At 36.0% G+C, this 17,819-nt stretch overlaps 1 protein-coding gene across 1 annotated transcript in view; it reads right to left on the bottom strand.

Annotated features, from left to right (window-relative positions):
• The window catches only part of LOC124088586 (interferon-induced very large GTPase 1-like), a 29,275-nt gene extending 12,614 nt beyond the window's left edge, over window positions 1-16,661 (bottom strand). Inside the window, exon 1 of the mRNA XM_046438287.2 lies at window positions 12,072-16,661. The gene's annotated coding sequence lies outside the window, so the exon portion shown is untranslated. The remainder of the gene's footprint in view (window positions 1-12,071) is intronic.
• Between the last annotated feature and the right edge of the window lie 1,158 nt (window positions 16,662-17,819).

The following is a 17,819-nucleotide window of genomic DNA, read 5'->3' as shown; positions in this document are numbered from 1 at the left end:
ATTAGTTTATTTCACTCATGACAATGTTTTCAAGGTTCATCCATATTGCAGCACCTATCTTTTATTTTTTGGGGGGTACTGGGGATTGAAATCAGGGATCCTCAGCCACTGAGCCACATCCCAGACCTATTTTGTATTTTATTTAGAGACAGGGTCTCACTGAGTTGCTTAGTACCTCACTGTTGCTGAGGCTGGCTTTGAACTCTTGAGCCTCCTGCCTCAGCCTTCCGAGCCACTGGGATTGTGGTGTGTGCCACCACACCTGGCTACCATCTATCTTATATATCTTTTTTAGTTAACTTTTTTGATTTAAAAATTTTATTGTCACATTATATTTATGCATAATAGCGGGATTCATTCTGCACATTCAAACATGCACATAACATAATTTGGTCAATCTCATTCTGTGATACCTTTTTTGTTCCCATCACTCCTCTACTGATCCACTTGCTCTACTCTACTAATCTCCCTTCTATTATTATTATGATTGCTGTTATTATAATTTTAATTACTAGAATATATAAAATTGGGATTCTTTGTGGAATAGTCATATCCAGTTGCAGCATACTTTGATAGATTTTGCTCTCCAGTACTTCCCAATACCATCCCCTCTTCCCTTTCTCTTGATCCCCTTTATCTACCCTATTATTCTCCTTCCTATTTTCATGAGATACTTTTTAAAAAATTTTTCCATTTTTTTCTCTCTAGCTTTCTCCAGTGAGAGAAACATTCAACCTTTGTTTTTCTTTATTACACTTAGCATGAACACTAGTTCCGTCTACTTTTCAGCAAATGATATAATTTTGTTGTTCTTTATGGCTGAGTAAAACTCATGATGTATATGTATATATATATGTCATATTTTCTTTACCCATTTGTCTGTTGACAGATACCTACCCTGATGCAATAACTTGTTTATCATGAATACCACTGCTATAAACATTGGGATGCTTGTACCTAATATGCTGATTTTAGCCATTTGGGATAAATAGAAAGTTGTAGTATAGTGCAGTCATGTAATTGTTCCATTGTTAGTCTTTGTAGGACTCTTCATACTGCTTTCTAAAGTAGATATAACAATTTGTAGTACCAACAAGTACATATAAGTTTAATTTTCTTTTCCTTCACATTCTCACTTGCAATTATTGTTATTTGTACTCTTGATGTTAAAACTCTCTTTATTCTTATTTCTCTTCACCCCCTACACACTGTCTTTTAGATTTTTCCTTCACTTGTCTTCAGTGGATTAGCCACTATGGTTTGAATGTTCATATCATCTAATACTCTTATTGAAATTTGTAATTTAGTAGTATTAGGCATTGGTACCCTTGAGAGGTGATTTTGGCACGAAGCCTGCACCTTCATGGATGGGAATAACTCCATTATAAATGGATTATTTCAAACCCCTTTTGTCTTTTTGTACTTTTGCTTTCTGTTTGTGCTAACAGAGCAAGAAGGCTCTGTTTGTATATATGTGCCTCAATTTTGGACATCCCAGCCTCTAGAACTGTCAGTCAATATATGCAGGGTTCATTTCAAGTCACTAGGTCCAATTTATGCATTGAATACAAATCTTATTGTTTGACCACTAGTGGCTTATTTTAAAAATAACATGTTCTTCTTCTTCCTCTCCTTACCAACTGTGGGGGAAGCAGGATTAACAATATTTTTGTAATAAGCCAAATTATCAGCCACTCATTGTCCATAAGAATAAAGAAACTGTACTTGAAACTGGAACAAGAGATCTTTTAGGGATATAATTTATTAGATATACTGAAAATAATACTTAGAAATCAACCCTGGTGTGCCTTCCTTTTCAACCTCTCTTTATCCCCTGGGAGTTAGAATGGTTGCCTTTGTGATGTGAGTCTCTTGCATTTATCTTTTGCTAACAAATTAAAATTTTTTTCTTTTTTCTCAAAACTTGGTCTTCATTATTGGATCTGCATCAAGGATAAGGATTGAGTTTTGGTATCAAATTTTGCAACTCAGGTGTGACCTGAGAACAGCCTCTGCACCTTGTGCAGGTGTGGCACTTCAAGTGTGAGCTGGTTGAGAACACCACTAGAGAAATGGGAGATAAATAAATTTGCCTCCGGGAAGACTAAAGTAGCTGTTCCCATAAGTAAAAGGGAGCAACTGAGGGACCATCCTAGCAGCTACCAAGGCTTCTTTGGCTTCAGGGAGCATGTACTTTCTTTCCCTGAACAGTATGGTACAATTTGCCATCTAGTCTATTTGATAAAAAGAAATTCAGTGGGATATATTTGCAACACCTTGGTCATCTGGTAATTCCTGTGGTTTATATGCCAAGACTCTCATTTCTATCCATCTAGTTATTTTTTATGGGAAAATCTGATCCCTCTTTGTGGCAACCTCTGTGGGTTCACTGGTGTAGAAACCATGGTTGAGTGAGATTAGGGAACCTATGGGATTTGTCCCAATTTAGTCATATGTTTTTAAAGGTTTCCAATCTTCTGTTCCTGGTTTTGTGATCCTCTCTGTTATGGTTAGATATAAGGTGTCCCCCAAAAGTCAGCATAATTTGGTGATACAGCCACAGCAGTGTTTATAGCAGCACAATTCACAATAGCCATGTTATGTCACCATCCCAGGTGCCCATGAGTAGATGAATGGATAAAGACATTGCATATATGTGGTATATATACACAATGAAGTTTTAATCACCATAAAGAAGAGTGAAATTATATCATTTGCTGGTAAATGTATGGAACTGGAGACCATTATGCTGAGTGAAATAAGCTAGACTCAGAATATCAAAGGTTGAATATATATTCTCTCATATGTAGAAGCTAGACAAAATAAGGGGGAAAATGGGGGGAATCTCATGGAAATGAGAAGGAATATCAGTGGAGCACAGAACTGTGACTGAGGAGGAGTGAGGAGGGAAGAGCACAGTGAAGAAATATGGAATTAAATCGACCAAAATATACTATGTATATACATCAATATACCACAGTAAATTTCACCTTTAAAATTATAAAGCACTAATTTTTAAAAAATTAAAAATAAATATAAGAAAGACCTATAGAGGAAGGGAAATGGGGAGGGAGTATTGGAAGGAAAGGGGAAGTACTGGTGACGGACATGGAGCAAATTATATTTCATGCTTTATAATTATCTCAAAATGAACCTCAATATTAGGTATAACTATAATGCACTAATAGAAAAGAAAATTTTAAAGTATAACTTACGTAGAAATTAGAAAATACTTTGAGATAATTGGAAATTAAAATGTAACATGCTGAAACTTATAAGATACCATGAAACTAACACTTGTAAATTTCTAAATTATAAAAGATCTTAAATCAGTAAAACAAATCCAGCCCTTAAGAAAATAGAAACAGAAGAGTAAAATTAACACAAATAATGCAGAAGGAAGAAAATAATAAAGATTAGAATGGAGATGAATTGAATGGAGAATAGAAAGACCGTAGAGAAAATCAACACAACTAAAATATAGCTTTATGAAAAAAACCCAAACAGACAAGAATTGTGGGGACTCAGATGACCAAAGTGAGATATGAAACTGTGGACATACTACCAACTTTTTAGAGATAAAATTAAAAGGAGTTTAGAAGGACATTGTGAAAATATGTAACTCAACAAATTACATATGACCAGATGTCTTTACTAAAAATTAACACCCCTATAGCCAACATTAGCTTGATACCAAAATCAGACAGAGATGTCACCCAATGGCATTTTTTTTTGCAGAAATTAGAAACATGATAAATTCATGTGGAATAGCAGAGGACCTCAACTAACTTAAACAATACTGAAAATGAAGAGCATAGTTAATGGATTCATACGGATTCATATTTCTTAATTTCAAAACACAACAAAACCACAGATATCATAACAGTGTGGTACCATCATGAGAATAGACATGTAGATCAGTGAAATGGAATGAAGAGATCAGAAAATAAATCATACATGTAGAGCCAAGTAGTTTTGACAAGGGTACCAGAATAAGTCAATGGGGAAAAAAGTCTCCTTTATAATGATATTAAGACAACTGGATATCCACATGCAAACAAATGAAGTCAGAACCCTAACTCACATAATATATGAAAATTAACTCCAAATGGATTAAAGACATAAATTTAAGAGGTAAAATACTTTAAAAGGGTAAACCTTCATCACCTGAGTGTGATGAACATTGAAAGCATCATGCTAAGTGAGAGGAACCATACAGGAAATATGAAATATTATGTCATTCCTTTATAAGAAATATTCAAAAGAAGTAAATCTATAGAGACTGAAGGCAGATTGATGGTTGCTGAGGTCTAGGGAAGGTTGGAAGGGGGAGTGATTGCTTAATGAACATGGGGCTGTCTTTTGTGATAATAAAATTAGTTTGAAACTTGATGGAGGTACTTGATATATAACATTGTGAATGTACTAAATGATAGTGACCTGTATAATTTAAAATGGTTCATTTGGTATTATGTGATTTTTACCTTATTAAAAAATAAATCATGTATATTTCCAATTAAATGAAGTATATGGAAACCAAAAGCAATTTGAACTGAAAAAAGGATAATATTCTAAATTATTGTATTATATTGTACTATTATTTATGCTATAAAGTCCACTTTTGTCTCTCTCTATGTATAGAGGACATACTTCATAATGATGTGTTACTATGCATCTCTTCCCAATTTTTAGTTGGCATCAGTCACTTAAAATTGGCCACAGAGGATGTATTATGTAATGGAAAATTCTATGAATCGGAAATATTTTTATTTACTTATTTATTTATTGAGCCAGAAATTTTGGGCTGGGAATATAACTCAGTAGTAGTGTATTTACCTATCATGTACAAGGTCCTGGGTTTGATTCCCAGCAATAGCAAAATTCCAAACCAGGAGCTTTCTTTTCCTGAGAGTTAAACATTTACTACACATCATCGATTGGAACTTTCATGGTCCTGTATACTTCCCTTAGACCACTGACATTATAATACCAGACCTTAAATTATACTACAGAACTATAGTAACAAAAACAGCATGATATTGGCATAAAAACAAACACAAAGAAGTTGTGTTGTGTGTGTGTGTATACATTTTTATTTTATTTTTTTCCCCTGGGAGAAGAACAAGAACCAATGATCTAGGAAGCCCTCCCCAGCTTGGACTAAATGGCGTTTGGAACTGTGCTGTAGAGAGGTAATGTTAGATAGCAGCTGTGATGATTGTTCTCTTCCTCTGGAGGTTCTTTTAGATTTTCCCTTAAGCTGTGGAGAAATATTTCTTTCTAGGAAAGCAGTTAACCTCTGCTAAAAACCACCTTTCTTTCTGAGCTATAAAAGAAAAAAACTATAAAATATATTTCATGGAGCAAAGTGTGAAAGATGATATATCAAGAACTATGTAATGTTTAGAACAACCAACAATAAAAAAAATAAAATAAAAAAAAATATATATATATTTCATGGACCATTAAAAAATGGGTGTTAATTTTATATCCTGTTACTTTGCTATATTCATTTATGAGTTCTGTAAGATTTCTGGTGGAGTTTTGGGGACCTTCAAACATAGAACCATGACCTTGGTAAATAGCGATAGTTTGAGCCCTTCTTTTTCTATTCATATCATTTAATTTCTTTGTTTGGCCTAATTGCCCTGGCTAGAGTTTCAAAAACCATGTTGAATAGAAGTGGTGAACGAGGGCATCTCTGTCTTGTTTTAGGTTTTAGAGGGACTGCTTCCAAGTTTTCTCCATTTATAATAATGTGGGCCTTAGGTTTAACAAATATAGTTTTTGCAATGTTGAGGTATGTTCCTACTATCCCTAGTTTTTCTAATGTTTTGAACATGAATGGATGCTGTACTTTGTCAAATGCTTTTTCTGCATGTATTGAGATAACATATGAGTCTTATCTATATAAGTCTATTGATGTGTTAAATTACTCTTGTTGATTACCATATGTTGAACCAACCTTGCATCCCTGGGATAAACCCCACTTGATCATGGTGCACTAACTTTTTAATATGTTTTTGTATATTATTTTTCAGCATTTTATTAAAAATTTTGCATCTATGTTCATCAGAGATTTTGGTCTGAAGTTCTTTCCTTGATGTGTCTTTGTCTGATTTTGTTGATTGGACTGCAAATTGGTGCAACCACCATGGAAAGCAGTACAGAAATTATTTAGAAAACTTGGAATGGAAGGACCATTTGACCTAGTTATCCTACTCCTTGGCATATTCCCAAAGGACTTAAAATCAGCATACTACAGTGATGTAGCCACATCAATGTTTATAGCATCTTAATTTACAATAGGTAAGCTATGGAACCAATCTAGGTGCCCTTCAACAGATGAATGGATTAAGAAACTGGTGTATATATACACATTGGTATCTTACTCAACCACAAAAAAAGAATGATTTTTTGACTTTTGCCAGTAAATGGATGGATCTTGAGACTCTCATTCTAAGTGAAATAAGCCAAACACCCAAAACCAAAGATTGAATGATGCTAACACAAGACAAAGGGAGTGGGAGGAATATAAATTCATTGGATTTGACAGAGGGCAATGAAAGGAAGGGAGAGAAATGGAAATAGAAAAGATAGTAGAGTAAATCAAATATAACTTTCCTATGTTCATATATGAATACACCACCTGTGAAACTTCACATCATGTAAACCACAAGAATGGGATACTAATTAGAGTAAGTTATACTCCGTGTATGTATACACCAAACTACATTCTACTGTCATGTAGCTTTAAAAAGAACAAATTTTAAAAATCTGTAAGTATACATAAGGCCTGATTTATTTTATGTTGTTTAATAAAAAAAATGCCAGGGTTGTGTTAAAAAATGTGTCTTAATGAAAACTCCCTGGATATGAACCCATAGAAAGATGGAGATTTTGCCTTCCCCTATACTTACAGGGAAATTTCTAACTAGAAATAGGACAAGAATCGTAATAATGAATATCATTCTTATTTCTATTATCCAATATGTGAATATTTATAAGTATTAATTTTTTCTGGTCTCTGTTAATATAAATTATAAGGCAAGAAATCTGGCAATATTGGAAATATGAAGAAGGGAAGACTTGATCATATTGACTTGAATTTAAACAGAATGGGAAGACTTGAGCATATTTTCTTGTTCAAAGTAAAACAACCAGTAAAGTCAGTTGCTCAAAATACTGGAAACAAAACCCAAGGGGAAATAAGGAAGAACAGGATTTAGAGCAGAGTTTTTGTTGCAAAGAGGTTTGGGACAGTTTTTATTCAGGAATGTAATAACAGGGAGAAATCCCTTCTACTAAGAGAGAAAATTTTGGCTTTTTTTTTTCTATTGGTCAACATTTATTCCCAAATACTGTTACTCAGTCTAACCATATTTATACAGAGAATCAATACATTGAAATCAGCAAGAAATACAGTAGAGTGTACATTCAATTATGTAGTTATTGAATTATCCCCAAAAGGGTTAATATTTCTGCCTAGCTTTTCTTATGAAAATTTTTTTAATTTATTTTTTTATTGGTTGTTCAAAACATTATAAAGCTCTTGACATATCATATTTCATACATTAGATTCGAGTTGGTTATGAACTCCCATTTTTACCCCAAATACAGATTGCAGAATCACATCGGTTACACATCCACATTTTTACATAATGCCCTATTAGTAACTGTTGTATTCTGCTACCTTTCCTATCCTCTACTATCCCCCCTCCCTCCCCTCCCATCTTCTCTCTCTACCCCATCTACTGTAATTCATTTCTCTCTCTTGTTTATTTTCCCATTCCCCTCACAACCTCTTATATGTAATTTTGTATAACAATGAGGGTCTCCCTCCATTACCATGCAATTTCCCTTTTCTCTCCCTTTCCCTCCCACCTCATGTCTCTGTTTAATTTTAATCTTTTCTTCCTGCTCTTCCTCCCTGCTCTGTTCTTAGTTGCTCTCATTATATCAAAGAAGACATTTGGTATTTGTTTTTTAGGGATTGGCTAGCTTCACTAAGCATAATCTGCTCTAGTGCCATCCATTTCCCTGCAAATTCCATGATTTTGTCATTTTTAGTGCTGCGTAATACTCCATGGTGTATAAATGTCACATTTTTTTAATCCATTCATCTATTGAAGGGCATCTGGGTTGGTTCCACAGTCTAGCAATTGTGAATTGTGCTGCTATGAACATCGATGTAGCAGTATCCCTGTAGTACGCTCTTTTAAGGTCTTCAGGGAATAGTCCAAGAAGGGCAATAGCTGGGTCAAATGGTGGTTCCATTCCCAGCTTTCCCAGGAATCTCCATACTGCTTTCCAGATTGGCCGCACCAGTTTGCAGTCCCACCAGCAATGTACAAGAGTACCCTTTTCCCCACATCCTCTCCAGCACTTGTTGTTTGACTTCATAATGGCTGCCAATCTTACTGGAGTGAGATGGTATCTTAGGGTGGTTTTGATTTGCATTTCTCTGACTGCTAGAGATGGTGAGCATTTTTTCATGTACTTGTTGATTGATTGTATGTCCTCCTCTGAGAAGTGTCTGTTCAGGTCTTTGGCCCATTTGTTGATTGGGTTATTTGTTTTCTTATTGTTTAATTTTTTGAGTTCTTTGTACACTCTGGATATTAGGGCTCTATCTGAAGTGTGAGGAGTAAAAATTTGTTCCCATGATGTAGGCTCCCTATTTACCTCTTTTATTGTTTCTCTTGCTGAGAGAAAACTTTTCAGTTTAAGTAAGTCCCATTTGTTGATTCTTGTTATCAAATTTTGGCTTTTTTGTGGGTTCTTGGCTACATCTAGGAACCAAAATCACACAAGACTGAATAACTAAAAAGCCTGCAAGTTTTATTAAGTTTACGTGGGCATAGGTATCCTCACAAGAGAGAAATCTGAAGAAATGAACAAAGCAAGATGCTTTTATATTTTTTAGAAAAAGAATAAATTTGTGAAGAAATGATAGGAAACTGGATTTCTGGAATAGAGTAGTAAATTCTAGGGATGTCACAAAGTACTGTGGGAGTGGAATATAAAAGCTAGTGGAAGATAGATGTTAAACTAAAGAATTTCTTTATCAGGTTTCCTATAAGAAAATTTGGGCAAATGGCTAGAGGTGGAGTAGAGCAATTTTGTAATGGAACAAGCCATTCTATATATTAATTCCACATGTCCAGATAGAAACTCAAATCCAAAGAAATATCTAGGAAATGATGAAGAAACTAAGTGAATGGGAACCTCAGTCTCACAACAACAAAAAATTGAATTGTGCCAACAGTTAAACCTGTAGGAAAGAACAAGCTTAGTTCTCTCTTGTATTACAGCCTTGTGAGACCCTGAGTAGAAGACTCAGTTAAGCAGTGTCTTGGTGGAGTAATTTAAGTCTCAAAGCCTGTGGAATCTCTGTACATGTCTAAGGGTTAAAGTCCTCTGAGCTCTTGGCATGCCAGAGATCAAGAACAACACACTGTTCTCAGGACACACTCTGCTGACAAGGTCAGACTTGCCACAAGTTCCTCTTGAGACTGCATTTCCCTGTGGCTAAACTTATTTTGAGAATATTCTTGTTGATTGGTTCCCCTTGGATTGTGCTTAATCAGTGGGCTTAGATCTAAGACAGAGATTAAGGAAGTGGCTTATGAACATTGCATTATTTTAGTGTTATTCTTACTATCTTGCTTATGTTAACCTCAAAGAACTTGCTGAACCATAAGGATAACGCAAGGGATATATAATGGCTGGGTTGCTTAAAATAAAAATCCTTAGCTTTCCACAGTTCTGAGTCCCCTGTGTCCTGTTTCTCATCTTGCTCAGTTCCTCAGCACCTATCTTCAACAGTTGTCTGTACTCCTGAATGAAATTATGATTGATAAATATATAGATACACAATTATTGTGTTAAGATATTAAGTTGTGATAACTTGTAACAAAGCATTATAAAATACATACTTTTAGCAACAAGCAGTTGGGTACTGCTGAACAAATACCTTGAAACATGGCAACATATTTGGAGTCAGGTGAATGCCTGGAGACTAGAAGAATTTGGAAGAGCATGAAAATTGAAATTACCTTGAATAGACTATAAATAGAAACCTAGATTCTAAAGTTGCTATAGAGAGGAACTATAGAAAAAAGGAAGAACTTGGAAAAAAAAGGGAGGAACGTGGCAGTGCAACCAGAAGAAAGGAGATTCTTGTTTTATGTAGTAGAAAGCCTGGAAAAATTATGTCCTGGGGTTATGTATACAGCAGAATTGATAAGCGATAAAATTGATTATGTAGGTAAGGATCCTCTAAGGCAAAATTTTGAAGAGGTCTCCTGATTTCTTCTTGCTGGTTTTAATAAAATGTGAATGGAGAGAGATAAATTAAGAAAGGAGTTATTAAACTAAAAGACAACAGGACTGCATAATGTTGAATTTCTGATTTTCTCTAAAAGACAAAAAACATTAGAATTAAGATATTTGGTCTTGAACTTCTGCTGGGTATGAAGCAGTGGTCTTCTTCATGCTTTGAACATAACCCTTAGTTCTCTACCAGTGCAGCTTATTTTTAAATTCTCTTTCTTTCTCTTCTCCTCTCCCTTCCTGACTTTGGGGAAGCAAGATTACCCTTCCTTCCATCCTAAGCAGAGTTATCTGTCCTTCATCACACACACCACAGGAATGAAGAAACAGAAGACCTAAGAAATGGCTATATTTCAAGGCCAAAGTGAATTATGACCACTGACAAGGAACACCTAAAATGAAGCCTTTGAATCACCTCTTTAAAAAGCCCTCTGTTACCCCTGAAGGGAAGAGTCACAGACTCTAGGATAGAAACCTCTGCCTTTCTCCTTTGCCTGCAAAGCAAAGAAAAATTCTTTTTCCTTTTTCTCAAAACCATGACTTCATTGTTTGATTGGTATGAGGAAAAAGGACTAAGCTTTTCAAAACATGTATGATTTTACAATATTTTGCTAAAACCTCAAAAATATCAAAAGGTTGGTGTAATCAGGTATATAAAGAATTCTTTCAAGAGAATAAGAATTTAACGCAGTACTATTAATCAAACCAGAAGCCTCAGAGGAAGCCTTAGGGATACCATCCTTTAAAAATCTAGCATAAGACCAATGAATAGGAGAGTTTATTTGAAAGTCACCTATGGATGTGGCTTTAGTCTGATGGAGTGGGGACCCAATGGAATATATCATAAGTTCTTGAGAATATTAGCAATAAGGGGACAGATAGATGAGAATTCTATAATATGGGCCCATGGTGCTGATCCTCCCACCACACATGCTTTCTTTGGCAAAAAGCAATCTGCCTAGTGCTTTACCTGGCCGGAATGAATAGCCTATGTCACATTCTTCAGTAAACTGAGGCATGGGGCAAAGGTCAGGCAGTCAGTGTAGGTAAGGAATGATGGTGGTCCAGAGGATGAGGACTGGCTATTACACAGAGGACAATGGGTTGTTAACCTCTATGATCATGCTTCTGGGCACACTGGGTTGCTAATAACTAACCCCCACCTCCCTGGTCCCAGGCACTTACATGGAGAAGAAAGAGAAAGGGAATTTGGGGGTCTAAATAAGAACAAGACACACTCCCTCCCATGGATACTCAGCTCCGGGGCCATGTCTCTTAGGAGAAATCTGTCTCTATCACTTTCTTAAATAAAATTTGCTTTCTAGGCTTGCCTTGGCAGTGCTCGGGTATTTAATCTTTAACACCAGGGAAACTCCAAGACCCATATCATTAGTACAACAGAGAGCCTGCCAGCTTGAACCCAAAGAGACACAGTGAGAACAAAATAAAAGGAGGCTATATATCCCTTTCACCCACCCCCAAATTGTACTGGCAGGAAGCAAGCTGACAAAACTGCTCAACTGTGAGAATTTATTACTTTCCATGAAAAAGGAGGGATGACTCAGAGGGCAGAACCAAGTGCCCAGGGAGCCAAAAGCAGAAGCCATCATTGCCCTCAAATCTGGAAACCCAATCCAAGAACTCTAACTACAGTTTCCTATCTGGATTTCAGAACCATCATGGCCTGTTGCTATGTCTCTCTGTCTACCCCAATTCTTAACTTCTTGTTCACCTACTTGTCTTTTTAAGTCCAAGAGCCTGTCTTCAGGTTGCTCCAGAGAAAAGTGCACCACCAAGAGCAGGTTCCTTGTCCAAGTGTGGGAGGCAGAGATTTCACAGCTGCAGTCAGTTCTGGGTTCTTTAGTGAGATAAGGGACTGAACTTTACCTCAGAGCAGGGCAATTCCCAGTTTTCCTTCCTCTAGTGGGAGTTTCTATCTTACTCATGTTTATTTCTTTAGTTCCAGACAAAGAACATTAAATATGTGGATGTTCAAGCAATGTGTGATGACTGAATAAGGAAACTAGTGTATCTGAGCTGCTTTCCTAAGGTGTCTTTGGGGGATGATAATGGCTATTTCAAGAATTGACTCGAGGAGCACAGGGGGTATAAGGCTGTTGACCCAGTTTCTTACCAGAAGGCTGATCTTTTCTCTGAAGGAGAGCAAAGGCATTTTTTAATGAGCAAGAGTTTTATTAGTCAAAGTCTGAGCCCAGGATTCAACAGTTACTATTGAGGGAGAACAAAATATCTGACTCAAAATACATATTGATTTTGCATAGTCTGAGTTGGTTATTCAGAGAGACTATAAATCTCTTAGACAAAGGCAGGACTCTGGAAAGCTTTCCTTTAGTAAAACAAAATCTATATCCAACTGCACTAGTAAAGTACACTCTGGATGCAGGTAGATGCTTTTGTATCTGATATCCCCTTCCTACCTCTGAAAGATCTTTTCACAGAAATAAGCGATTGGGAGTCTGGTACCAGGCCCAGACAGAGATTACCCCTGGGAAACTTCACATACATAACAAATTGACAGGCTCACTGTGCTCCTCCTTCCAGTCCTTCCAGCATGAATGTTACCCTCCCTTCCAGAAGTCCAGGCCTCCATTCCTTTGTTTAGCTTTGCATAAAGTTCATCCATCTTGCCCTCTTTGAGTCTCATACTTTGATATGGATTCCATGCTTAAGCATATTAATAACTTGTATGCATTTTTTCTCACAGTATGTATGTTACTCAATTATTAAAACCTTTGGAGGAAAAAGAATAAATTTAAAGCTTCCTTACACTACCTGTATATAGGAAGAAGGCAACCTAAGTAATAAGAAGCAGCTAGATGGTGTATGAATTTGTAGTGGCAGAGTATTATCTACATCAATAATAGTGGTGAGGACAAAATGAGATGACGTAGGTGACTCTCACCTAGTGCTTGGCCTGAAGCACATGCTCAAAATATGAATTCTTTTCTCCCCAGCACAGAATTGGCTTTGAAGATCAAATGTGTCACAAGAGGAGGTACTGGGAAGAATCATTCCAGCTACAATATTCTAAGAGTTTAATTTGAGAGATTCTCTGTGACTGCCAGAATCCTTTGGTTGTTGGGGCTCAGAGAATGACATTCCTGAAAAATGGCATTTTGGGCATGCTGAGCAACTTGATGTAGAGGGAGAAGCCCTCTCTGGAATTCTTTTTATCTGCATTAAGACCAGACTGCAAAAGGGAACGATTCCTTTTTATAGCCACCTTGAATTCCCATTATCTATCTCAAAGAGGACTGAGAAATATAACCACGTTTGCATGAAATTTCCTTACAAGATTTTGACTCATGAGCTCACTCAAAATTCAAAGACATGGTCCTGAGAGTACTTTCAAGACTAATAATAATTTATAAGCTCTCAAAATTATCTACCTGTCCCAACCTCTCCTTCCCTCATAGAAAATGGGATATGTAAGTTTGTGTGTAATGTTAAACAGGTGGATAATCATACTCCTATTATTGTCCCTCATGCTGTGATTTTCCCATTTTGCATGAAAATAAGTTCATATGCCTTTTCTCCTGTAATCTTTGTCTGTTTCATTCCAGTGATCGTCATGAGGGCGGAGGGGAAATTTCCCATTGCCTCTATACAGGTCTTGGGAGAATTGTCTTGTCCTCTTGTGCTGAGATGTGTACTAGTTCCTGTGTTCTCTGTTGCTATGCTGGAGTCCATGCATGATAGTCTGTGTCTGATTCCCCTGAGATTTCTTCAGAGTGAGAGCACACTGTATGTACATGGGAGGATTCTGTTAAGTGTTGTATCAAGTAATGAAGTTGGTAAAGCCCTGCCACAGTTTGACAATGTCCTCTAAGGCTGGCTCACCCCCAACACTGAAAACAAACTTTCAGTTTGATTTACAACTCTCATCTGAATTCCAGGAAATGCTTATTTAAAAATAAGGGTGAGTTTTGACACAGATGTGTTTAAGCTGTTTTCTCTAGGTGTTTTTGTTACTTGTTTTTCTCTTTCCTTCTTGTCATTTGCTAACTTTTTAGTTTCACTTGAACAATTCTGGTCTTTTTATGATACCTTGAAGGAAAGGGAATTCACGTAGACCTCCCCAGGGAAACTTGAGAGAGTCCTATGACCCAGGACCATAAAGGGGAGGACTAGGGTTGGGTAAGAGAGGCACCTGGGGGGACAAGGGAACCTGGTAGCATTTGCTCAACTTTGTACTCCTTTACAATAGAGTACAAATAGGGTACCTCACTTTTCTCACCCTATTTCCAGCCCTCTCCTGGCTCTGACTGAAAGCTTTGTGGATTGGCCAGTACATTTCCAGTCCATTGGTTAAAAAGTGAGGGACAGCTAAGAGTGCTAGTTCTTTTTTGCCCGAGATTTACCACTAGTCTTTTCCTTAAAGCTGGCTTACATGTTGTTTAAGAGGTTATTCTTTAAGGGACTCTGTTAACCTCTTGAAATCCAGAATGCAATGTTTGACAACAAAGAAAAAAAGGGAGAAGAGGAATGAAAATAAGATAATCCAAGGAAAGACGGAGAGAAATCATTTCCTACCTTCTGTGGGCTTCTCTCCCCACCTCTCAGGGCAGAGCCATCTGCAGTCTTTAGATTCTGCTTGCCAGAGTAAGTGTAGAGGAATTATATCCCCCATACTATGTACATTTGGAATGTTATCTATTTCAGCTGTCCAATAATATACCCACCCTGCTCAATTTAGAAAGCATGAAATTCTGAACAAATTCTTAAGTGGTGCCATTCTCACGAATGGGGCTCCTCTCTTATACTCTGCAAGGTTGAGTGGAAGGTGTGTGTTTCAATATATTTTAGCTACCTTCAAGTTCCAGAAAAACAACTTAGGCAACTAGTATCAGTTTGACCTACAAGACAGAGGTGTTATCTACAGTAAACCTAATTTTTATTTTTCTTTATAACTGAATAAAAATTCTACTGTGACTATCTATACCACATTTTCTTTATTCATTTATTCATTGATGAATACTTAGGCTAGTTCCATAATTTAGCTATTGTGAATTGTGCTGCTATAAATATGGGTATGCATGCATCACTGTAGTATGATGAGTTTCATTCCTTGTGATAAATACTGAAGAGTGGTGTAGCTGAGTCCTATGGTTGTACCATGCCTAGTATATGGAGGAACCTCCATATTGGGTTTCCATAGTGGTTGTACTAATTTATAATCCCATTAACTGAGTTAGTGTAAAAATGTTCAATAATTCTCCACATCCTCTCCAGCATTTATTATTATTTGTATTCTTGATAACTGCCATTCTGACTGGTGTGAAATGAAAACTCGGTATAGGTTTGATTTGTATTTCTCTAATTGCTAAAGATGTTGAACATGTTTTCATCTACTTGTTGGCTGTTTGCATTTCTTCTTTTGAGAAGCATCTGTTTAATTCATTTGCCCATTTATTAATTTGGTAATTTGGTTTGTTTTTGGTGTAAAGTTTTTGAGTTCTTTATGCATTCTAGAGATTAATCCTCTGCCAGAACCCCACTTTCAATAACTCATACAATTAGATAGAAGATTAATAAGGAAATAGAGGACTTAAATAGCACTGAAACCAAGACTTGACAAATATGCATACACACACACACACACACACACACAGCACTCCAACCAAGGACAACAAGATACAAATTCTTCTATGGAACACATGGAACATTCCAAATTAATAAAGAACAAGTAAAACTATTCTGAATAATTTTATGTAATGTAAAATTTATGAACAGTCTGTAATTAAAATTGGAGCTGATTTAATATAGTAGATAGTGTTGTATGAATAAGGACAGTGTTTGTGGTAGTTGTGGTGACAGCAAATATGTGCAAAATCAGTAGAAAATTATTGTTTAATGTGTCAGATAACAATGGAAGGTAACTATGATACATAAAACAGGATAATTATAAACTCAATAATGGGATGATAAAATGAAAGAAACCTCAATCAATACCACAAAGGTGGGAAAGAAAAAAATCCAAACGAAACAAGAAATCATGGATACACATAAAATGAAATGCCAGAAATAAGTCAAGAATTCCATTTCTAGCTATGTGCCAATATGTGCACACATACCTCAAGACACATCCTTGAGAATGTCCATGGAAGCATTATTCACAAACGTTTCAAGTTGCAAACAACCTAAATATCCATCCACAACCAAATGAGTGAATAAATTGTGGCATATTCATACAATAAAATGCTAATGCATGCATGAAAACAAACATCACAGCTATGTACAACAATGTGGATTAATATCAGAACATTAGTTGTGAGAAGAAAGACAAATACAAAAGAATATACATTGTATGGTTCCACATAAAAGAGGTATTAACATCTGGCAAAAATAATTTATAATATTCTCATCTTCTCACTGTCTCAGGACCCAAAGATAATCATCTTTGACTCTTCTATTTCCTTCAATCCCTACAACCATACACCACATATTCATAATTTTACATCTAAAAATATTTGCACATATTTATTGATCTCTTCCTAATTGATTTTGTTAGACAATGAGGTTGGAGAAATAAATAAGAAAAGATCTGAGAGGTTTGCTTGAAACTACAGTTTAGCAGCATAGAAAGGGTGTTATAATTGCAGGAAGATAATTGCATCAAACTAATATTAGATGAGGCTCCTCTCACCTCATTTTATAATTCTAGAGAGTAGGACCATCTGGTCAGGTGTTTATCTCCTTTTATATTTTGAGTTTCACATTTAAGACTTATTAATAATCATCATTGTGTCTTCCTTCTGGTCCCTAACCTCTTGACAAAACTAACTCTGTGTCCTCTAAATCCTGTTATTACTTACCTTTAGGTATTATTTTCTGTATCTAAAGTTTAAGATATCTCCAATGCCTTGTTTTCTGTTGTTGTACTTTGGACAAGAAAACATGATCCAGTCTTCCCATCCTATTTAAATGAAGATTGGATCATAACTATAAGGTTATAAATTTTTCAAAGTATTTGAAATGAACATATCTGTCTCAATGTTTGTTGATAGAATGAGTTGATGAATGTATATGGTCCACTTCTAATTGTTTAGTTTTGCCTCTGTCCTCATCCTTTTCTAGAAAATATTCCCTAGTAAACATGATACACACATCCAATTTACCAAGTCAGGATGTCTCTCCAAACTCATGGTAGGGAACTTTCTTTGTTCATTCTCTCTCCTTTCTCAGTGTCCTTCAGAATAGTGTGACTTTCAAGCAAAGCTGATCACATAGTAATATGGATTAGAGATTAGCAAAGAGGTTTTAAAAGTTCCAGATCTATTCTACACATATTTATTGAGGGATTTCAGTGTGCTAGGAAATGTTCTATGAGTTGTATGTTGAGGGATGAATAAGACATGCAAGATTCCAATCCTTAGGGAGTTTACATTTTCATAGGGGAAGCAGACCATGAGTAAACACATGAATAAGTAACATACTTTCAGAATATTTTAAGTGTTAAGAGA

This window comes from Marmota monax, unplaced genomic scaffold (genome assembly GCF_021218885.2).
Source record: "Marmota monax isolate L192 unplaced genomic scaffold, Marmota_monax_Labrador192_F-V1.1 WCK01_AAM20220418_F8-fsc00061, whole genome shotgun sequence".
Classification (NCBI taxonomy): Eukaryota; Metazoa; Chordata; class Mammalia; order Rodentia; family Sciuridae; genus Marmota; species Marmota monax.
Note: the sequence above shows the minus strand (reverse complement) of the source record. Positions and strands in the feature narration are given on the sequence as shown.